Raw genomic sequence first — 25176 nt, 5'->3', positions numbered from 1 at the left:
TATACTTACCCCTGTCTTGGGAAAGCAACCAACATGATCAAGGACCCCTTCCACCTGGCCATTCTCTCTTCTCCTCCTTTCCAGAAGAAACAAAAGCTCGAGAACACAAACCACCAGGCTCAAGGATAGATTCTACTCAGTGCTATAAGGCTCTTAAACATACCTATTATCCAATAAACATGAGCTCCTGATCTCTTAGTCTACCTCGTCATGGCCCTTGCAGCATGGTCTACCTGCACCACACTTCCCCTGCCCCTGCAACATTATATTCTGCATTCCGTTCGTTTCCTTTTTTGTACTATCTCGATGTACTCATGTATGGAATCCACTGCCTGGACAACATGCAGACACAATCCGTTCACTGGATCTCATAATAAATCAAAATTGTATGAACTTTTGTCAACTCTGCCACGGACTAGAACCACTTTAGATGACAAATTGGGATTGTTTTATTCTTTACTGTGCAAGGTTCCGGTTACAAAGCAAGGCAGAATCGGTTCACTTGCCAGAGAGTTCATTTATGCTTCAGCAAGTAAAATTGAAAAGACAGAACACGAAGGGCGAGTCCTGTTATAAATGGGAACTTGGAAATTAAGTGGCCAGAATTGGCAATTTGAATGTAACTTCCAAATATAAAACTGGGAAATCAAACTGTTCACTGTATCTAAGCAGCTTCAACTTTTTGACTTCAACAATGGCATTCTCTGACTTGGTTTGTTTGGCCACTCCGTCATCACCTGCACTCTCTGCTCGTATGAAATCATCGTTCAAATCACATTTGCTCTTCCTCTTTACATTTTTGCAAAAAAAAGATTTGGGAAGTGACGCATTGAGAATTTTGCTAAATTGGAGAAGCGCTGTGTAGAATTATGTATATTTTCATTGGCATTCAAGTTGTAGCAAATTGAAAAGAGGTTGCGTGGTTTACTACCATTGTGTTAAGGGCGCTGAGAAAGAATGTTCCTTCAATACTTTCATGTTCTGCATATAACTGACTTTCATAGTGCTCACATATTTACAAACTGATCACCTTTTAATTCTGTGATGTAAAAAAGAAAGAAAGATGTAACTAAGTTGAGACTCTGGTGCAAGGTAAGGAAGACCTCTTTAGGGGCAGCATGGTGACATACTGTAAAACTATGACAGTGCAAATGACCTGGGCTCATTTCACACCACTGTTTGTAAGGAGCATGAGTTTCCACTGGGTGCTTCGGTATCCTCCTAAATTCCAAAACTGTACAGGTTAGTGGGTTAACTGGTCAGATGGATGAATTGAGTGGCTCAGTCTCATTGAGCTGGAGAGGCCTGTGACCGTACTCCATCTCTAAATTATAAGGGAACAACGTGCACCATCAGAATGGGAGAGAGATGGGCTGTAACATACTTACAAAGGAGTGCCGTTAACAGCAGAGAAGTAAGGATAAATCAAAAGTGAATGAGTCAGACAGAAAGAGGGAGAAGGAAATAGTGTGAAACACAGGCACCAAAAGAGACAGATAGAGTGAGAGACACCAGTTGTCATGAGCTCCTTAACACAGTAAATGCAAGGCTGCAGGATTGCTCTGCGGGCCCCTTAGTGATTGATTTCAGTAATGACAGGGCTTTGTGAATTTTCAGTAGCGAGTAATAGCTGGGTGAATAGGGAAAGGAAGGCCCTTGCTGTGCAAATGAATTACAAATGAATCTGTCACACTTTAAAAGGACAATCCTTTTTCTGATTTGTCCCCTTTTAATTTTTCTAACACATCATGTCATCAGAATATTGAAAGTACTAACTGCTAAACGTCATTTATTGGTGAGTCGTCCAGTTTAGACACAACACACTGCGAATCTGGCTTTGGCTTAAGTTTAAATAGAACACACTGCCTGAGGCATTTTGTATGATTTGAGATGTTAATGCTTAAGACACTGCCAACTGGTATCAATAATCCTTCGGAATTGCTTTGCAAGTTGAATTAAAAGGTACCTTAAGCCAAATCAATGGTTGAGTTGGCAGTTGTGAAATGTAGCTGAGCCATACAGACTAGACCTTCCCAGGTCTGACTCCCAGTAAGTGCTGAATCAGCTAACTTTTAAAGGATGTTATAATTGGCTCTTGGTTAAAGAAGGGCAGTTTGATTTTCTGCACCCGACTGCTACCCAATAATAGCTTCTAGAAAGTCTGCATGCATAATTAATGAATCTGGTCAGACTATTTGGGGTATCATATTTTGAGTTAGTGCAGGCAGCAATAAGCAATAAGGCTGGTGTTAATTATCCGAACTTGTTCAGCCAAATTATTAAAAGAGCTTTCTCTTCTTTCATGGTGGTGGCATGGCAGGAACTTTTCCTTATGTGTCTCCAGTTGTTTTGTACCGGGATGGAATCTTGGGAAAGAATCCACTCTGACATTCATGTCTGCCCCCAGTGGCAAGTCACTTCCAAGGCTGTTCTGTACAAGTGATGTCGGGTACTGGGATTTGGCAGCAAGGTTGTGAGGACCACAACCTCACTACCATATCTCACTGTCAGAGTGGATTTTTTTCCCAAAACCCCATCCCTGTGCAAAGCAATTGGAGAGACACAAGGAAAGACTCCTGCCAATTGGATGGGATATTAAAAAGACCCCTTCATCTCTGCCCTCTCAGGCAGACTTTCAAGGCACCATGATGAAAGAAGGGAAAGATTTTAATATTTTGGCCAAGCAAGTTCAAATAATTAACAGCAGCCTTATTGCCTATCACTTTCTGCTGTAATTCAAATACGATTTCCAAAAAATGGTGACTCCGGTTCAAAATACTTGATTCAAAGAAGAAACATGATACACTTATGTGGATGCAAATTTTCTCAATCGTGAATGAGTTGGGGGAAATGATATATAGCATTGAGCTCACATTTAAACAAAAAGCTACGTTAAGACATTTCAATGGCCTACATCTCGTGTGGAATGGCATGCACGTGTGCTTGCTGACTGCATGCCCACAAAACCCATTCTTGTTTGTTGAGGGTGTTCTGACATGAACCTTCTCAGGTCAGCAGGCTTTCAGCTGACCTGGGAGATCAGGCCAGTTCCAGACATAAATGGAAAACTGTCTCAATGATGGTGTGTAGCAGAGTGATACAGCTTGTAGAGATGTTCCCTCACAAATCCACCCATCCAAGTTCAATCCTGAGCCGGTGATGTCTATGTGGAGCCTACACATTTCCACTACTTGGGTTTCTCACGGGTGCTCTGTCTTTTTCCCACATCCTAAAGATGAGCAGATAGGTAGGTTAATAAGGCAAGTTGCATTAACGTGTAGGTGAGTGATAAAATCTGGCTGAGAATCAATGAGAATGTAAGGATAATAAAATAGATTAATGCAGGATCAATGGAAACGTGTGTGATACTAGAGACTGAAGATGCTGGAACGTGGTACAGTGCACAATACGTTGGAGGGAGTCAGAGGGTCAGGCAGTATGTATGGAGAGAAATGGACAGCCGACATTTCCCATCAAGACATCCGTCTGGGTTTGATAATTGGTAGGCTAAGGGGCTCAGATAGTCAGTTAAACTATCGCTGGCATATTTACTGATATCTCAAATATTCAAAAATGATTAAAACTCATCAACGTTAAAATGTTTACAATATGGCCTGAACAAAGCAAATCCCCTCATTCTTCTTTTAAATACTGGCATGGGATTTTTACATCAACCCAAGAGATCAGAAGAAGCAACACACACAAAATGCTGGAGGAACTCAGCAGGCCAGGCAGCATCTATAGAAAAAAGTACAGACGATGCTTTGGGCTGAAACCCTTTGGCACAAAAGAGCAGCTGGGATTAGAGGGGGAGCAGTGAGAGAGGGTTTCACTGAACTCCCATCGAGGAAGATTTACATTTCTTCAGGGTAGTCAACCCTGTAGTCAACCACTGTAGTCAACCCAAAACATCAACTGTACCTTTTTCCATGGATGCTGCCTGGTCTGCTGAGTTCCTCCAGCATTTTGTGTCTGTTGCTTGGATTTCCAGCACCTGCAGGTTTTATCTTGTTTGCGATCAGAAGCTTTTAGTTTAATGCCCCACACTGAAGATTACTGGGAGTTCGGGATGAAGAGCGAGCACGTGGTCCAGGCTCAAGACTTTGGAGTTGTCTTGACAAGCAGATTAATGGCTGTGGGGAAAGAGGATAGGAGTAGCACCAGCAGGTCCATCAGACCTTCGAACTTGCTCTGTCATTTGATAAGATTTTGGTACATCCAACCTCAGCCTCAACACTCTCGACCCAACGCTCTTCAATCCCAGACTGGGCTTCAGCTGCAGCTGACATGTCTCCTAACACCAGACTATCTTGGACCTGGGGCATGACTGAGATTTCCAGCAGGAGGCCAACAATATCTTCCCTGGATGACTCACCACCATGTTACAGCGAAGAAGAGAGGGTTGAGAATTCCAAAGATTCCTGACGTGTGGAGAGAAGAAATGCCTCCTCAACTCCATCTGATATGTGTGACCTCCTTAATCAGAAAAAATATACCCCCTACATCCTGATATCCATCCGCATTACAGGCAATATTCTATATGTTCACCCTGGTCCCAACACATCGGTGCAGCTATAAAGAAGGAAGACATGACTATACTTCATTAGGAGTTTGAAGAGGTTTGGTATGTCAACAAGTACACTCAAAAACTTCTATAGTTGTACCATGGAGAGCATTCTGACAGGTTGCATCACTGTCTGGCATGGGGTGCAGGGTGGGGGGGGGGTGGGGGTGGGGCTGCTACTGCACAGGACCTGAAGAAGCTGCAGAAGTTTGTAAATTTAGCTGGCTCCATCTCAGGTACTAGCCTACAAAGTACCCAGGACATCTTAAAGGAGCAGTGTCTCAGAAAAGCAGTGTCCATTATTAAGGACCCCAGCACCCAGGGCATGTCCTTTTCTCACTGTTACCATCAGGTAGGAGGTACAGAAGCCTGAAGGCACACACTCGGTGATAGAGGAACAGCTTCTACCCCTCTGCCATCCAATTCCTAAGTGGACATTGAACCCCTGAACACTACCTCACTTTTTAAAATGTAGATTATTTCTGTTTTTGCACGATTTTTAATCTATTCAATATACATATACTCCAAACAATTTATTTATTTGTTTGTTTGTTTATTTTTCTTCCATATTATGCATTGCATTGAACTGCTGCTGCTAGGTTACCAATATATCCTTCGTTAAATATGGAGATCTCAACTATGCATACTCCAGGGGTATGGTCTCATAAACACCCTGTAATGGTGCATCAAAGCTTCCTTACTTTTATACTCTATAACTCTTCAACATTTCATTAGCCTTCCTAATTACTTGCTGTACTTGCACGCACCAGGACCCCCAGACCCTTTCAACTGCAATAATTGTAGATTCACTCCATTTAGACAACATTTCCCTTTTCATTCTTACTTTCAAATTTGTTGACCCCACATTAACCTCCATCTGCCAAGCTCATGCCCTCTCACTTAACCTATCAATAACCCTTTTGGGACCATTTGTGTTTTCCTCACTACTTGTTAAATCTAGCCTTTCATTGTATCATCTGCAAATGTGGCTCCAGGACACTTAGTCCCTTCATCAAATGCACTTTTTAAATATTCTAAATCCCAGAAGTGCTCCCTTCAGAACCCCACTAGATACCAATTTACCTCAACTCTCAATTCTCTGTCAGTTATCTCATACCCTATATACGTCAATGTATTATCCCAATCCAGTGCACTCCTACCTTGTATAGGAACCATTTTTGTGGCACCTTTTCAAATGCCATAGGCAACCCAAATACACAACATCTACTGTTTCCCCTTTGACCACTTATCCTCAAAGAAAGCCAGCAAATTACAACCACAGCTTCTGCAGCTACTTCCTTTAAGACCCAAGGACCAGATTACCAGGCGCTTGTCACCCTTTAGCCACATTAGCTTGCCTAGTTCTTATTCACTATTGTTATAGATTGTTTTATGTTCCTCTCTCTCCAACAGTGAGCTATTTAGTACTGATTTGGATAGCCGCATGGTGGTGTTGTGGTTAGCACAATGCTTTACAGTGCCAGTGACCACAGTTCAGTTCCTGATGCTGCCTGCAAGAAGTTTGTACACTCTTGTCGTGACCACGTGAGTTTCCTCCGGGTGCTCTGGTTTCCTCCCACAGTCCAAAGACGTACTGGTTGGTAGGTTAATCAGTCATTGTAAATTGTCCTGTGATTAGGCTAGGGTTAAGTCAGGGGTTGCTGTGCAGCTTGGCTCATAGGGCCGGAAGGGCCTGTTTCACTCTCTATATTGTTAAGTTAGATAGATACAGACAGACAGCCAAATAAATAAATAAAATTTCTATTGCAAAGACTGATCCAAAATGATTGTCTTTTTAAATGGTGGTACAGTGTAGCAGATTAACAGTTTTACTGTATTTAGAACCTTTGCCATTTCTGTTTCACAATATTAATTATGTAGTGTCAACCTCTATGGGACCAAACCTTTTTACACTCTTCCTACTGCTTTTGGGTTATTTAGTTGAACCTCATATTCTATCTTTACCCTTTATAATTTGTTTAATCATCTGCAGATTTCTAATTTTTTTTCCAGTTGTCTAACCTACCACTAATATTTGCAATATTCTGTACCTTGCAATTCAATATCATTCTTACCCTCCTTAGTTAACAACAGATATATTTCCTTCTCTAAGAGATTCACTATCTCCCTGAAATATATACTTGTTGATACTTACAAAATATCTCTTTAAATGTTTGTCATTGCAGGTCCACCAAGTTACATTTCAGTCTATTTTACCCAGTTCTGCCCTCACACCAGGAAAATCAGTGCGAGGAGTGAACAAAGAGTTGGGTGCAGCAAGCAAAAGAGTATCCAATGTCATGAAGAATGGGGCTTGTAGGTGCTGATGGAACCAGAGGAGACTGGAATTGGAGAGGAAGCACAATTGGTTGGAGTAGTTTAGGGAGGATGGAGGCAGGGGGAGTGAGTATTGCAAAGATGGAACCAAAGGTTTGGGAAATTGGAGGATTGGGACACCGGGCACCATGGTAGTACAGCTGTTAAAGTGACACTATTATAGCTCGGGCCTGTCAAGGGTTTGGAGTTCAATTCCAGTGCTGTCTGTGAGGAGTTTGCACGTTCTCCCCATCAACCATGTAGGTTTCCTCTGGGTTCTCCACTTTCCTCCTACAGTCCAAAGACGTACTGGTTAGTAGGCTAATTGGTCATTATAAATTGTACTGTGATTAGGCTAGTGTTAAATAGGTGAGCTGCTGGGCTGTGTGGCTTGTTGGGCCAGAAGGGATTGTTCCGCACTATATCTCAGAATAAATAAAGATTGTGTTGTGTGGAAGTCAGCATTGGAGAGTTGGTTTGGCCACTTATACCACTTGTGTTAAAAACCATCGCACTAATACAGCCTAGCAGTCCCTCGTGCACCAATAAAGGTTGCTCCCAGAACAACATGGTCAAATTTCCCCCTTAATACTACAAAAGAACCACTGAACTGAGAATGATGTCATCTCACCTGCGACTCACATGTAACTAGCCTAGCCAACCAGGATAGATTACTTCAGGAAGTACCCAATTCAGAGTGATGTAAAATGACCTGTAAAAGATTGGTAATTAATTTTGCTCGGAGTAAAGTAAATTTTCAAATGCCTAACGCTGACTTTAACAGTGTTGTGCTACTGAAATCCTGGATCTGAGTTTGGATCAAATACCTTCTCAGGGTAGGGGTGAAATTTGGAAAGAAATGGCAGAGAAATGAAGCCAGGAACAGAACTAGTCTAAAAATCTACCAAAAGAGAATAAAGTTAAACATCTGAAGTCCCTGTTGTGATTCTAGGAACATTCAATCCTTTAAAACAGACTCGTCTCTCACTGTAAGAGTATAAAACATGATAAAGGGAATAACACTGCATAAATAAAAGATTAGCCTTTTCTATTTCCTGAAATTCTTTGAAATCTTCCAGCAAAGTGATTTGTTAATATTATTCATAATGTACTGATTTACCATAAATCAGCATGAAAATTAGCATTACTGATTTGGCCTCTTTTCCATCAGCAGTGTTCAGTACTTTCAGCATCTGTACCAAGATAAACGGCATTGATTCACTGTTTTGGCCAATCAGCGCCAGAGGCAATTGGGAAACAGCACCAAATAGAATTGTAAGTATTTGGAGGTTTTATGTTTTAGTGATTATTTGGATTTAAAAAAAACATCTCTTTGAAAGGAAGCAAAGAAAATGTGTCACTGTGCATATGCCTTGGATAGATATGTTGAACATCATTTTGTATATCTCCGGGAAAAAATCTCCAACTATTCTGGAGATAGAAAGGAAGCAAATGAAAGATGATTTTTAAATGTACAGGCAGTCCAAAAAATAAATCAATAATGGAACTTGAGACTGGATGTGAGAATGGACAGGGGAAGACCTCCAGGCTCACGCACATTTTCTTTTGCTTTTCTTGTTATACCATTCTTGCTGTTATTTTATAACTTCTTCTTCAGTTGTACATTACAGAAGGATGGGAGTATATAAACTCTAAAGTCATGGCAAGTGGAAAATTTAAATTCAGTTTGTCAAATCACCTGGGATTGAAGATCCAGCTCCATTAAAGACAAGCAAGCTACCCAGTCGGGACAAAACATGACTCCAGTCATTGCCAGCTTGGGTAAATGAGCCAACTATAGCACCTTGTGGCCGCTGAGATAGAGAGCCATGGCTGTTCCAATCCTGAGGCTTGAGGATATCACCCTTGCTTTTTTTTCCCTTTAAATAGTAGGTAATATGACGTCTTTCAGAAGTAACATGAAACAAGAGCCTCTATCTGCCTTTCCATGACTACAAAAAAATCTGATGATACTGCTCTTTAGAAGCACAAAGATCTTATACTGGGTGTCTTCAGCTTGACGTTCAGTACTTCAAAGTGTGATTCCTGTTTCAACAACAGACATGTAACAGGTAAACTGTGCTTTGCAAACTGCTGCTAAACACAGGGGAGAAATAGGCCAGAAGGCACAAAAGCTAATCTGGTAAACAACAGCAACACTTTGGAAATGAACATTTAATAATGCAAAGAATTGTGCATGCTTTCTCACAGTTTTGTAACTGAGTTGGGATCAGCCCCGTGAATTGTATGTAGATCTGAACAATTTTTAATCCCCTAGGGTGGCACATCAGCCAGTTGACTGCAACAGCTGATCAGCTGTCTCCAGAGATCAAATTTCCCCTGAGACAGCAAAGGGAAAGAAAACGCATGCAGAAGTAATGGGGTCAAGTCTGCAGTGACAGCCAAAATGCGCATTCAACTAGGCTCAAGGGAATTCAAGTTATTTGGGCATGCACAGATAAGGTAGATGTGTCATAGAGAGAGGGACGGTGGGAGGAGAAACTATTCCTTTTAGATTTGAAATGCTGTGGTGAGATGCAGACAGTGTGAAGTTTGTTTGTTGTTACCTCAAGCCAGTGCCCAAGTTTGGAATTGGTTGTAAAAGCATAGTTGGAACGGGGGATATGCTGTGAACTGACAGAAAGTTTTATGAAGGCAAATTAGACATGAGAGTCAACCGGAGATGCAACAGACTGCAGATGCTGGGATTTGAGGCATGGACACTGGAGAAACTCAGCAGGTCAGTGCAGCACCTATGGAGGGAACTGGACAATTAATATTTCAGGCCGACACCCTTCATCTGGACTCAAGAGTCAAGATTTGGAGAAGTAAAGCAGCCAGCATAATCAAAGATCCCACCCATGCTACACACTCACTCTTCTCCCCTCTCCCATCGGGCAGGAATACCAAAGCTTGAAAGCCCCTAGCACCAGGCACAAGGACAGCTTCTATCCCACTATTATCAGAGTTTTGAATGTACTTATTGTATGAAAAGATGGACTTTTGGCCTCACAAACTAACTCTTTATAATCTTGCACTTTATCATTTACCTGCAGTGCACTTTATCAGCAGCTTTTACCGTTTATCAGGCATAGTTATTGTTTTACCTTGTTCTAGCTCAGTGAACTGCGTAAAGATTTGATATGTATAAAGAGTATGCAAGACAGGCTTTTCAATGCTATGTGATAATAATAAGCCCGTCATCCAGGAAGTCCATACGAGAAGTCCAGGTAAGTCTTACGGGAGGCGGTTTTGAGGACGAAGAAACAATTCTGAGATGGAATCGGATGCACGGCTGTTCTAGCAGTGTTTGCAGGCTGTTACTTCCCACAAAGGAAAACCTAACTTCATGAACAGCTCTGATGCTTCACTCCCAGATGAGGCCAATGCCATTCAAGCAGTTTTGAAAGAACAAATAAAACTACGCCTATGCGAATCCCTGCAGAACGTGGTGCCCCCGTGATCTGTTGCGGAGGCTGACGTCAAGTCATTGACCCCTTGCCAAGCATCATGGTGTACCTGGCAGGGATCTGAAAACCTGTGCCAATCAACTGGTGGCAGTGCTCAAGTACATCTTCAACCTTTCAGTGGTTCCCAAAAGGGCAACGATTATACCAGTGCCTAGGAAAAGCTCTGTCCTCAATGATTATTACCCAGTGGCACTCCCATCTACTATGAAGTGCTTTGAAACATTGGTCATGGCTAGAATTATCTGTTCCCTAAGCAAGGACCTGAATGTGCCGTAATTCGCCTATAAGTCTATAGCAGATGCAATCTCACTGGCTCTCCACTTGGCCTTGGATTATCAGGACAATAGTAATACTTACATCACACTGCTGTTTATTGAATACAGCTCAACATTCAGCACAAGTGTACCTTCATACCCTTATACCTAACCCTAAACCGGGCCAGCTGATGGTGTAGTGGCTTAAGCACTGGACTTCAAGGCAGTTGGTCCAGAGTTCAAACCCAGCCAGGTTCCAACCTGGGCCGCAGCAGTATCTGTGTGGAAGAAAGGCCTGGCAGACTACTTCCGTATCTTGCCATGAAAACCCTCCTGAGGTCACAAAGAGTCGGACTCGACTTAACGACTGAACAACATTATAAAACATATACAAACATTATAAAAACAACAAATGCCAGTATATACTGAACATATGCCAGTAAAACAAACGTAATTCTGATTCTGAAAGGCTATTCCTGGTCCTTGGAGGAAGTGGCCTCAGGTTTCTGCAGTGGGCAGTGGTGGGAAACTGTGGAAGTGAATCTCAGGGCCCAGCATAATTCCCTATGATGATAGGGAAGTCAGGGGATGGAGATAACTCCTGTTCCAATTCTCCCTCATGTTTGTCCACTGTGGTTCCCAATGGAAACAGAAAAAAACAACGTGCCAAGTAGAAGCTACAAATTTCTATGGAGGAAGAACATCCATGAGCTAAACAGAAAGTCAGAGTGGGTGCGAAGGTTAACAACAAATTGAGATTTAAAATGAGAAGGGATAAGTTGCCTCTGTGAGTTTCAAGATGGCATAATGCTTGTGTGGATTAAGTGGTGCAGTATGAAGGGCAGGGGTGCCTCTGCGAGAGTGGCAATACTAAGAAGAGAAATCAATCAAGAGAACAGCTAAAATTTAATTCAGCGTGGTCCCTGAGAAATTACTGATGAGCCACAGGTGCAGTTATATGCAACACCATTTCCTACGAATTACTTACACACACTTACAGATCGTAGATAAATGCATTTAACATGTTTATATTTAATTAACATCTACCACCATTCAGTAATCAGAGCAGTACAGCATTTTAGCAACAAATGCACAACCAGATTAAAGGGCAAGTGCACATTCCGTGTAAATGAACAACAAAGTCACCCACAAACAATGGTGCTTGTTACTCCTATTATCTGCTAATTAGAAATACAATTAACCACAACTGCATACCCAATTTGCCACACATGTCCAGCAGTCAATATACTGGACAATAACGATCTGTTTAATCTGCTGAACATACACAAACTGATTTGATGCTTTTGGTTTAGATTTCTTCTGGATCAACTGTGAAGTGACCATGTATTGGAAAATGAACTAAAACATATAATTATTAATTTACATGTTCAACAGTTTAGGCAAGATTCTCTCAAACCCGATCAAACTCTCTCTTGAGAAGTTTGTCGGAAGTTAGAAAGCACTCTATTTTATTTTTATTTTAAGATAATGCATGGCAAGAGGCCTTTCTGGCTCAGCGAGCTCACACCGCCCAATTATCCACTAACCCTTAACTCCTTGGAATGTGGGAAGACACAAGCGTAACCAAAGGAAACACACTAGTCACAGGCAGAATGTACAAACTGTTTGCAATGATGGAACATGCAGGAGAAAGGAGACATTTGTAACTGTTTCAGAATTTGCTATAGATGCTTGGTCGACTAGTAATTTTAAATTATATGATATATTCTCACTGATCAAGGCATCCGTGGATAAGGGGGAAAAGGTAGGTGTGTACTGTAGAGTTGGGTCTCGGATTATCCACATTCTCCATGAATGCTGGAACAGGCACAAAGTAATAAATAGTTTCCTTCTGCTTCTGTTTTCCTAACAGTGCAGGTGGGTGAGACCAGTAGCTGGAAGCTGTCTTCGAAATTCTACATTTGCTGTTTATAAGTCTGCTTGTGGCAGAAGCCTTATTCCAGACATTTCTTTCAAAGGAAGCAAATGTAGCCAAAGGAAGTAGTTTATGAATGTATTTTTAGCACAAAGTCATGTCTGAAGGTCTTCACATTTGCTTTAGTTTTATGTTAAACCGTCTCCTGTGAATGCTGTTGTTTCTGGTATGTGGCTGTGTGTTTTGGGGTGGGGGGCAGGGAGTGGGCACAGGGCTAGGTTAGGAAGAGCTGAGGCTGGAAGGCATCATGGGAGTGAGGATGAGGGTGTGGCCAAGAGGTGAGACAGGGGTGTGATCGAATCAAAGGTGGGGGTGGTGACGAATTGGCATAGGAGGGCCTCAGAAGGAGACTGAAAATCTGGTTGAATGATGGCACAACAATAACCTCTCACTCAGTGTCAGAAAAACTAAAGATCATTGACTCCAGGAGGAAGAAACGATGGCCATTAGCTGGTCCTTATTAGGGGAGAGGTTCAGCAGCTTAAACTTCCTGTGTTCACATATCAGAATATCTGACCTGCAACCAACTCCTCAGTGTCATCACAAAGGAGGCCTGGCAGCGCCTCGACTGTCTCAGAAAGTTTGCGTAAGTTCGACACATCAGCAAAAACTTTGACAAACTTCTATAGATGCACAATGGAGAGTATCCTAAGTGGTTGTATCACAGCTTGGTCTGGAAACACCAATGCCCAGGAACAGGAAAAGGCTGCAATGGTGGATACAGGCCAGAATACCACACACAAAGCCCTCCCCACCATGAGAACATTTACATGGAGCACAGCATTAATCACCAAAGACCCACACAATCCAGTCCACGTCCACTTCTCACTGCTACTATTGGTCAGGAGATACAGGAGCCTTAATCCCACAGTAGTAGACTGAGCATCAGTATTACCCAACAACCATCAGGCTCCCGAACCGGCCTGGATCATTTCATTCACCGTGACTCCAAACTGGCTCTATGATCTACAGACTCTTTATAACTCATGTTGTCAGCATTATTTTTTATTTGCACAGTTTGTCTTCTTTTACACAGTGGTTGTTTATCGGCCTTAACATATATTTTTCATACATTATATTTGATTTATTCTATTCATTGTATTTCTTTGTTTTCCTGTAAGGTGAAGATAGGGACGACAAGGGAGGGAAGGGAAGAAAATCTGAAGGTCGTTCAGGAGTAAACATGGGGTGCAAGTGGGGCAAAGACAAGGGGCAAAAGGGGTGAGTGGGGAAAGACCAGGAGATCTGTGCTTGAGCTCACTCCTGTACATATACAGAGGGTGTATGTGGTGTTCTATCCCACTGTTAGCAGAATCTTGAACAGATCTCTTGTATGATAAGGACAGGTAAATTATCAATGGCTGAAACGGTCAACCTAGGCATGATGGACCAAAGGGCCTGTTTTGGTTGTTGTAGACTACAATAGAACATTGATGGGACGTACAGCTGGGCTGAGAAGTGATAGATGGAGTTCAATCCGGAGAAGTGTGAAGTGATTCACTTTGGAAGGATAAATTTGAAGGCAGAATACAAGGTTAATAGCATGATTTTTGTGTGATGGAACAGAGAGATTTTGGAGTCTACTTCCGTGGATCTCTCAAAGTTGCCATGCAAGTTGATGGGATGATTAAAAAGGTACTCATTAGACAGGGGATTAAGAGCCACCAGGTACTGTTGCTGCTCTGTAAAATCCTAGTTAGACTACACTTAGAATATTGTTCTCGGATCTGGTTACCTCATTATAGGAAGGATGTAGAAGGTTTAGAGAGGGTGTGGCAGAGATTTACCAGGTTCCTGCCTGGATTAGAGAGCACGTCTTATCAGGGTAGGTTGAGCAAGCTAGGACTTTTCTCTTTAGAGCGAAGAAGGATGAGAAGATACAGGTGTACGAGATGATAAGGGGCATAGATTGAGTGGACAGCCAGTTTTTTTCTCAAGGCAGAAATGGCTATTGTGAGAGGGATCATTTTAAGGTGATTAAAGGAAAGTATCAGGGCGGGGAATGTTAGAGGTAAATTCATTACACAGAGTGCTGAGTGCATGGATCGCCCTTACAGGGATGTTGATAGAGGAAGATACATTAGGGGCATTTAGAAACTCCTAGATAGGGGCATCGATGATAGAAAAGTGGATGGCTATCGAACAGGGAAAAGGTAGATTAATCTTAGAGTAGATTAGAAGGTCAGCACAACATTGTGGGCCGAAGGGCCTGTGCTGTGCTAAAATGTTCTGTTTTTTACCAATACCTCGTTTAGAAAAGGGCAAGTGTAAAAACGTCACAGGAATAGGCATACCATCACCATCAGAGGTATATCAGTCAGACCTGGCCCTGCATTTCCATTCCTTCATTCCATTGAGTTCACATACCCTGGGAATGCCAAGTTAGTACCTCGGTGCGAGGAGCACCTCTCCATCACAGAGACCCGAAACCCATGTTTGGACTCCTTCCTGCCACTTGCCAATGATGCACCTCGTGCAGAAAGGAGGAAGGTAAAGTCAGTAGCAACTCTGGCACTTTCGATTTTTAGAGGACCAGGAGAGATGCTGCCTTCATGCTTTCGAAAAGTAAAGTCACTCTACCAGGTGAGCCTTCCCATTCCACTGTTATCAATACAACAGTCACAAATGGGAAATCGAGAGTTTAAAACTTTGGTAGCAAGTGAATTTTTCTGCTATTGACCACTGGCAGAATTAGGCGCCATTCATTGGAGTGGGAAGTTATCAATCAAAAGTGCCCAGCTCACCCCACTGTCCAGTAAGTCAGTGGTTTGGGAAGTGTGCTGAGACACAGAGAATGGTATATAATTAAGGGTGTCCTGAGTAAATTTCTTATTACAGGGACGTGAATATTTCCTTGTTGAGACGTACAACACCAAAACCGGCCCTTTGGTCCATCGTGCCTATGCTAACCATTTCAGCCATCGATAATTCACCTTCTGTGCCTTTGTGATTCCTGTGTTTGTCCAGATGCTTTTTAAATGTAACAAACAATCTGCTGGAGGAACTCCGCAGGTTGCAGAGCACCTGAGCAGTACAGCCAGATGCTGATCGACAATTCCTTTACCCACTGATGTCCTCCGGCAGACTGACAGACTCCAGCTCTCTCAGTCTTTAGTGCCGGTTTCTTAAAACATTGTGCCAGTGCATCTGCCACCTCCTTAGGCTGAGCAATCCAGACTCCAACTACTCACTTTCTGTGGGAGGAAATTCCCTCTGAAGTCCCTACCTCACACCTTAAACCTATATCCTCGACCCACGACACACACCATCTATGGGGAGAAAGATCCTGGTTATCAACATTGCTACTCTATATCCCTCATCATTTTGTATGCAAAGTTCAAAGTAAATTTATTATCAAAGTGCACATATATCACCGAGATTCATTTTCTTGTTGGCAAATCCATAGAATAGCAACTACAACAAGATCAATGAAAGATCAACCAGGGTGCAGAAGACAACAAACTGTGCCGATGCAAAATAAATAATGAGAACATAAGATAAAGGTCCTTAAAGTGGGATCATTGGCTGTGGGAATATCTCAATAGACCTTTATCAGGCCAACTGCTCAGTTTCCTCCATTCCAGCCTTTCCTGTTAACAGAAATGCTCCAATCCTGGCAACATCTGGTGAATACGTCGTCCGCACCCTCATGTCCTTGTAGTGTCCAGAATTACACCTGCTGCTCCAAGTTTGGCTTAACCAATGTTTTATAAAGTTTTGACATGATACAGTATCTCAGCTCTTATTTTCTACCCCATAGAATACAGCCATTTAACATCTTTGGACTATTTTTACTGCGCCCATAATTTTTTTTTATCAATTATGGTATTGTTTGCACTGTTGTAACTATGTGGTTTTGTGTAGGTATTGTAGCTTTAGTTTTTGGTTTATTGGGTGGTAGAGTTGATCTCTTGACTTGGTGTGTCTGGGTAGTCTTGTTGTCTAGTGGGTTTGGGGCTCCTTTCTGGGGAGCAGGCTAAGATGGTAGTGTGATATTAATACGCAGCAGCCTCTCCGGACTCTGGATTTGGGGATTGCCAAGCGTTATGTGGATTTTCTGGTGTAGTCTGTTTTGTCATGTGCTTTTGTGATATAATTCTGGAGGAACGTTGTCTCATTTTTTAACTGCACTGCAGTTGTGGTTTCTAAATGACAATAAACCGAAATTCAATTCAATTCAATATACTCCTTGATACGGTGGTGCTCTGGTGTGCTTCCTGCTGGGACTCATCTCCACAGTGGGTGGGGCTATGGGAGAAGTGTACCACAAGGATTGTAGGACTCTTCATTATTTGTAAGCATATTTGTGCTTTCAATTGTTACTAAATGAACTTTACTGGAATATGTCAATTATAGGCTGCTTCAAGAGACACAATTAAAATGTTAATGCAGGTGGTTTGCAGAGTAAATTAGTACTGGAATAATAAAGTTCATCAAAAATAAATGCTTCAAGCTACAACGAGGCAGCCGCAAAGACGCTATCGCAAACTGCTCTCCACGTGAGGGGAGTAGTGATGGAGGGACGAAGCTGAGGAAGGTACCCAGATGCCAGCCAACACTGTATCAATAAACTCAAATTACCGAGTGCGCAGATTCTATTGCAGCTACTTTTACCTTTCAATTTAAGATGATGAGCATCCATCATCGATGATCCCCACCACCAATTCAGCCCCCCCTTCCTGCTGCTACCATCAGACAGGGAGAAGCCTAAAGTGGTTCAAGAACAACTACTTTCCGACACTGATCTGCACAAGCTTAACCCTAGCTCAGTAATGGACCTCTACAAACCATCCTTGAACTCCGCACACTTGCCTCTGATTACTTCTTGTTTTTCTTGCACTAATTCCCGTTTCTGCAGTGTTATTTTCTCTCACTTCACTGTCTTGTATAATTTAGGTCTAATTGATATTCTGTGTGGTGTCTGCTTGTCATGCTGCTGCAAGATTTTCGTTGTATTTTTATCTCACTGTACTTGTGCACATGACAATAAAGTTGATGCGACTTCTGGACAGTTGGCTCCTTCTACGTTCCTCTGGAATCTTCTGTCCCAAGAATTTCTCTGGAGAGTGTTTCTGGAGAATTATTTCAAATCTGTTGTCAATGAGTTTCTGCTGGGGATGGTGGGAGACCTATTGCCACGTGAGCTTTTCCCGAAGAGACCACTGTCCGTCAATTAGTCTGGATATTCTGCCATCCAGACAAACTGGGAGCGGCTCTGGGAAATCTCCTGTCTGGGATTCTACTGTCTTTATGTTACACTGTTTAATTCTGCAAGTTCCTGTAGGGAGCCTACCCCCATTGAGTCTAATTTCAGAGAGGTTCCCGGTGGAATCTGCTGTCTGGCAGTTCCTCTGAGAAGTCTGGTGTCTGGGAGATTTTCCAGGCAGTCTGTTCTCTGGATTTTGCCATCGAGAGTCTGCTGACCAAGTATTGGTTTGGAGAATCTACTGCTTAGCACTTTATTTGGAAACTCTATCTTTGAGTTGTTTTATATCTGAACTTTGGATCACGTTCCTGTCATTTAAGCAGCTGCTCAGAACATTTTCACTGTCACTTTTCCACTCGATTTGATGGCTGTTCAGACAATTTTCTGATAAGGAGAGATCTGTACACCTTGATTACTCAGTCAGCACATGTGAGCGGGTGGAGAAAGCATAAAGTTAGCCATATGTGAAGTAGGATCCTCCTATCCTGGCCCAACAAGTTCAAAGTCCATACAGTATATGTCACCATATAAAACTGAGATTCCTTTTCTTGCGAGCATAGTCAGTAACCATAATAGAGTCAATGAAAGATTGCACCTACTAGTGTTCAAAAGACAACGACCTGTGCAATTCTCCGAAAACTGACAAGCATTCCGATGCACTTGGGCAGTTATTTTGCTCATGTTTCCATGAAAGAATGATTACAGTTAAAGCCTTCAAATCAAACTTGCAGGGTTACTGTCTCAAGCCACCACTTACAAAGGGGTGAGGATCTGAAGGATTCAGCAATGATAACATTCCTCTGCTTTGAGACAAAAACAATGCCTGATATAACTACATGCTTGGCAGTGTTGTTCATCTTGAAAGGTCTTAGCCCAAAACATAGTCTGCTTAATCCCCTGCATAATTGCTGCCTGATTTGCTGAGTTCAATAAGGGCATAAGATATAGGAGAAGAATTGGGTTATTCCTCCCATTGAGTCGTCCTCCAGCATTTTGTGTGTGTTGCTGAAAGTTTACAACATCAACAGAATGCCTTGTGTTTATTATTACGCATTACTGTTTTACCTTGTTCTTCCTCAATGAGTTGATCTGTACGAACAGTGAACAAAGCAAGCTTTTCACTGTATCTCAGTACATGCAATACAAGATTAGTTTTCCAACTCCCACTAGTTTAACTAGATCTTTTAATCTCTTCAGAAAGGTTAGGGAAGTGTCCAGCTTATGGACCATGTCTAATCTGAAGGATGTGCCTTCTTCTCCCAGTCCTCCACCCATCTTGGCTTTCCCTTCCATCCTATTACCTATGAGGCAATGGTCTGGATCAGTAATGTAGATTCAAATAACCACTGGATGCTTTGACTTGCAATTCTCAGGGCCAAAGTGCCTTTGTTCCTGCTTCCATTAATTGCCCTGTCACGGCAGTGATCCCACTTGTCCCAAATTCATTCTTGACTGAGGCTGGCCGATGATTTTTGTGCTTAAACCCATTTGAGACCTTACTGGGATTTATGGCCAGCAGAGGGAGCAGGTTTCAAATCTGAAGTTGATTGAAAAACAGATCAATATTTTAACCAATGTATCATCCAGTTAAGGCTCTACTTTTAAGGGGTTGGATTTGAGGAGTGGGGAGGAGAAGGAGGAATGAATTTGGTGGCATCACGTGTAGAACGCGATTTACCAGTTCTGATATCAAAGTGCCTCTGGTGCTGTTGTAATGGTGTTATGTGGAACAGGTTTAGGCTCAATTTATTCTGCACATGCCTGAGTTAGCAGCATGAAATTACCCAATTTGCAGGACTTGTAGTCAATGTCATTCAGAGTAAGAGGTCTGCTTTGGTATAAAGTTAATCTGACACAAAACTGAGCCGACCATGGTAAACCCGAGGGCGACTGTAGTCACAGTTACACATCCTTTTTGAATCCCCAATATACCAACCCCAGACATGCAACTGATCTGCTTGTATCATTCTGTTCGAGAGTGAAACTCCAAGTATTGACCAAAGTCAGACCACACATGCAGTAACACTAAGCAAATCATTGTGACCTAGCTGAAACGCTAAGTTATACCAAATTCATCCCAAACCCAAACATTTTACAATACAGATACTTCTCACAATACAGAGAATTGTATTCCTGCAAAACTGTATTGCATTTTCCATAATATAAAGCCACATTATCTGTGCATGCACTGAGAAAGAAAATAATATTTCTATTTATTTACTTGGTTATTTCTATATAAATTCCATGGAAGTGAATTGTTATCCCCTAAACTTGGATTTTTTGGTGGCGAATTGTGATCATCACAAGGATGAACTGTGGTTGTCTGTACAATCGGGTTCCATCAGGTTGCCAGGTTCTCAGTGGCCACAGCCTGGCCAGTTTGGGAAATGGAATACACATAGTTCTGGAAATTAAACTGACTCCCTTCTAAGTTTGGAATGAAGCAGAAGGAAGATTTTATTTGCACTGAATATATGTTTCCCCTCCCCCAAAGAAATTCATCTCTATTTTACTATGCTACTACTGTATTTTGGAAGGGAGTAAGGACAAAGAAAAGGTTTGCTAATGTGAGGGATAAGGGGCTTTAATTATTAGGAAATAAAAAGCAGCTCTTCATACCATAGCAAGACAGATAAAGGATAATCTAACTGGGTGATGAAAATTATATAGAATGTATCAAAACTACTGGACTTCCACTGATCGGTTGATTTTCATTTTTGGAATAAATGTAAAATCCTTAAAAGAAAAGATAAAAGAGAATTTCTGTAATCTTATAAAGAAAATTTGAAGAATCAGCTGCTTGAAATAGTTTGGATGAATTACACATTTATCCTCTTTAGAGAATTGTAGATGAACACATTTAAAAGATGCATAGAAATAGAAGGGAAATAGGACCAAGTTTAATAGCTCTTTCACTGGATGTCATTATTAAAATGTACCATTCTATATTGCCGTATTGCATGATTCTGCTCATGCTCTCATGCTTGGGGCTGTTAGCTCTATATCGTGTTGTATACCTAAGGCCAAGCTCTCCGTGGAAATATTTCAGTATGAGTGGATGGGGAGGAAAGATAAATGAATTCGGTATGGCTTGAGTGAACTTGGCAATAACCATTCCCACAGCAGGTCACTAGTCAATGAAGAATGCCACTGCAGAGGTTTCAGTGAGAGACTACATAATTAGATTATTGTGGATTTCAGCACAGCACCAGTGAAAGCCTCCTGGGGTGTCTATGGACACCTGAAATCAGGCTGAGTGATTGCATTCCATTTTATGAACAACGTTTACATATCAGTAAGAGATAGGCCTGGCGGCAGCTGCATTGTCTAATGAACTAATAAGCTGCTTGTCTCACAAATATGTCCCCGTATGCCTTCGTTATTTTACTGCAGCTTCTGTGGCAACATTATGGCCTGTGGGCTGACCTTTGTCAGCTACTGTAGCGCGCACACACACACGCACACACACACACACTTCCATTAATTATAGGAGGAGCAACAGTACTTGACACACACTGGACTATTGTTTGTTTACAGTTAAATATTAATGGAACATTCCCTACAGAACTATGTGTCATATGAAAATAAGCAAACTGTTCAGTGGTTACACTTTGCAAAAGAGTAATTGTACACCCAGCAGAATAATCACTCCATCAACACCTCTGAGGTCAGCACACGATCTTGTGACCTTTCAATAATTTTGAACTTTGCCCCTTCACTGTTGCTAGTTTCATTTTGATTCCTACTTTTCCAACCTGAATTTTGGGGCAAATCACACAAATTCATTACTACTTGTCCCCCGTTCCAGTGCCTACATTGAACAAAAACTCTGAGGATACATTATACAATTCACTATTATCAAGTGCAGATTGTCCAACCTACTGCTAACTCTTCCAGGGTGTCCTGCTGCAACCAACACGCTGCATTATGCAACAGAGTACGACAGGCTCCCTATCTCAGTAGTGTTAGATATGGAGAGCAAGTCAAAGTTCATAGTTCAAAGTACATTTATTATCAAAATATGTATACATTATACAACCTTGAGATTTATCTCCTTATGGGCAGCCACAAAGCAAAGAACCCCAAAAGAACCCATAAAAAAAATGATCGACAAACGCCCAACATGCAGAGAGAGAAAAAAAACGTGCAAGTAACAAAAGTTAGCAAATAGCATTTAGAATCATCCAAACAGAAAAGCAAGAGGGACAATAGCTAACAAGTATGTAGCATATTCAATTTCAGAAGTGTGGAGAATCAGGGGAGATCATTAAGGAAAGAGAACGGAGAGAAAAAAAAATTCCACTTCATGTAAATGTACTCCTAAAAACACTTCTTTTTAGATGCAAAATTCTGGTCTCTGATCCACTTATACATCCAAGTCATGCAGCTATTTGGTCAGCTGTACAGAATACAGTTTCTCCTACATTATTCATATAATGTCTACAACTTGTTACCATACAAACGAATGATTCCCAAACAATTACAATAATTGTACGTAAGTATTTAACCAGCCTGGGATAATATTTCAGCATTGGTAATGCCGCTCTCTCTTCACCGCCACTGCCTGTGAAGGAAGCAGATCTGAAGTACTGCAAATTCAGCAGGATTTCTTGAAGGACTCAGAAGAGTGAACATACAGTTCTGAATCTGTCAGACAAAGGAGATCCTACAGCCAAGTGTGGAATCTTCTGGGGCTACTGTTGTATATCACAGGACAGCATATTTTCAGCTAAAATACAGCTCTTACTAATTGCTGGCAGTCTTAACATGTCATGTACCCAATCTTGTAATCGGGAGAAAGTTTTGTTTTCACCAAAGAGTGGTGAATGACAACAAACTGGTTATTTGGTTATTGAGACTGATGCTTATCCCCTCAGAATTAAAAGAAATCTTAAGGATTTGCAATTGTGTGCATAATGAACAATACTAGGAGTGGACTGGACTCACAATTAGTATAATAAATCCCCAAACACAGTCCTGCCTGTCATTCGAAACCATCAGTTCTGAAGGCCGGTCCACCACGTAGACACGATGTGGTATTGAGATTCCTCTGCCTGCCTGCAGTTCATTACAGGCAATGTCAGTGTGGAGCTTGCATCAGTTAATCATGTCCACTCAAAGAGGAAAATGGATGACAGGAGAGCAAAATTCACCAAATAAAAGACAGTGATCATTAAAAATTCTCATAAACAAAACAAACTGATGGAATAAAATAGATCAAATTAGTAATGAAACAATGAGTAATGGCAGGATTTGTAATAAATATCAGAAAATCTCAGTAAATCTACATGCCTCAAGATATTGACAACTTTCATTTCATTCTTCCAGTTTCTTTCTGTTTCTGCCTCTAAGCACTCTCCTCCATCTTATAACCAAATTCAGTCTCCCATGTTTTTACGTGAACCACTTTGTCTGCATTTCCCCACAGTACCAGCGTTGAGATTAGGCTTTGCCGAAAATGGAACTGACTTAACAAATTGAAATTATCAAATACTATCAGCTTAGGGAACAGACTGCATAAACAGGGTCATAAACAACACCAACGGACCATCTCACCAAACTGACACCCGGAGCGCCAGCCGCACAGAAGCATGAATAGGCCAACAGCAGAATCAAAACACAGGATGAGAGTAAAATGGGCCGAAAGATGAGGAATTCTTGTCTAATATCATTAATAGAGGATTTGAAATATTTCTGCAATGCAACCCTGTATATCATGGGTCTTAGGGACAACTTTTGACACCCTATGCTGAACATATGGATTATGCCAATAACACAGGAGCCATAAAATCACAGGTAACGATACCTAACAAGACCGTATTGAGTCTCCCTGGGTGAAGGGTCCCATGAACTTTGACTCTTCCATGGGGATGGGTCCATGTACACAGACTCTAACCGGGACAAGGTCTCTCGTACACTAATTCTCCCTGGGCGACAGGTCCCATGTGCAAAGACTCCTGCTGTGGAAGTAGGTGGGGGGTGGGGGGTGGGAAAACAGGTCTGAGTCACCAATCAGATGACTTCACATTTGTCTGTACTAGAATGCATGCCATAACTCAGCCAAGCCACTTAATCCATTAATTACTCTTCATAAATCTAATAAAATCTAATAAGTAGAGATCCCAGCAGCATAATGCAGCCATGCGGAGTAAACTATAGACTTGTCCTCTATTGCAATAAAATAAAACACAGTTGTTTGGGGAATTCAATAATATCCCTGGTATATTCAAAACAGCAATATAACATGTCACGTTATATCAAGTTGCATTTATTGACTTAATATTCTATATTCATTTGTAATATAGAAATGCCACCAATCAAGCAAGACAACTTGAATTTTTGACCACTGCAATGCTAACTTATATTAATAAGAGACAATTAGAATTATTTATTTTTTCCAACAGAATGTAACATGGAGGAGTGGCAGACAGGATACTGTACATAATAAAGGAGAACAGGGTGATTAACTTTTGTCACTTTGTTTTTATTTAATAGTTTAAAACTGGTTTTATATTATAAATTGTTTTGACTTGATTTTATTGCAATATATAATACACTGAAAAGTCCCCCCCGTAAATAAATCAACTGTGACTGATCTGCATATACCTATCTGTCACTTTAATAGTCTTTCTTAATTTCTAGTGCTGTGTATTTTCATGACACATCATTAATTGTAAGACATCCTTCTTGCCTTCTTGATGAGTCACTTTTCAAGTAATTCTGCTGTTTTTGGTCCGTGAGATTTCAGCAACTCGGGAGAGAGCAATGAGTCACTGAAAGCCAGAGAATCTGTAGTAAGGTAAAGTTACAAACAGGCTGCAAGAGGGACAGCATCTGCTGTGTGTTGACAACGTACGACAGAATCTTCTCCTGATGCTTGATCCTTCATAAGACCCTGCCAGATTGCCACAGACATTATGATCTATAACAGAAGTTGAGAGATCACGCGAGCAGATACCAGCAGATACAATTTTGCACCCCCACCAACGTCTGCTAAGTAGCAATTTGAATGGGTCGCGTTGCAAGGTGCTATACCGTAGGCAAAGCACTCAATATCCTACCAATATCTGTTCACCACGCTGGTGAAACATTAACAAATCCCCTTTCCATTCTACTACGAGACAAAGCTATTCCGTTTGCTCAAAGACAAAGAAAGTTTTTTTTTGCGCAAGAATTCTCGGGAAAGCATCTTCTTCTGTAGCTCAGGAGCTGCCTGTCCACAGTACTGATCTGATGGAGGATCCTTGGACTGACATATCGATGAAGTTTGGTGGCCAGTTGCTCTAAAATCTGTAAACAGAAAGGCACAATCAGATACTAATACATCGATCATGCAGCTTAGAAGAATCAATGATAATGTTAATTTTAAGCCAGTGATTATCTTTTACACATACTGCACCATTGCTCATTATTAGCCTGTTTGGAAGACA

The 25176-nt window shown here is 41.5% G+C and overlaps 1 protein-coding gene across 2 annotated transcripts in view; it reads right to left on the bottom strand.

The window, feature by feature from the left end:
* The window catches only part of maml3 (mastermind-like transcriptional coactivator 3), a 505475-nt gene that overhangs the window by 252200 nt on the left and 228099 nt on the right, over positions 1-25176 (bottom strand). The gene's annotated exons all lie outside the window — the stretch shown is intronic.

The sequence above is a fragment of the Hypanus sabinus genome, chromosome 3 (genome assembly GCF_030144855.1).
Source record: "Hypanus sabinus isolate sHypSab1 chromosome 3, sHypSab1.hap1, whole genome shotgun sequence".
NCBI lineage: Eukaryota > Metazoa > Chordata > Chondrichthyes > Myliobatiformes > Dasyatidae > Hypanus > Hypanus sabinus.
The sequence above is the reverse complement of the archived record's forward strand: the minus strand, read 5'-3'. Positions and strand labels throughout refer to the sequence as shown.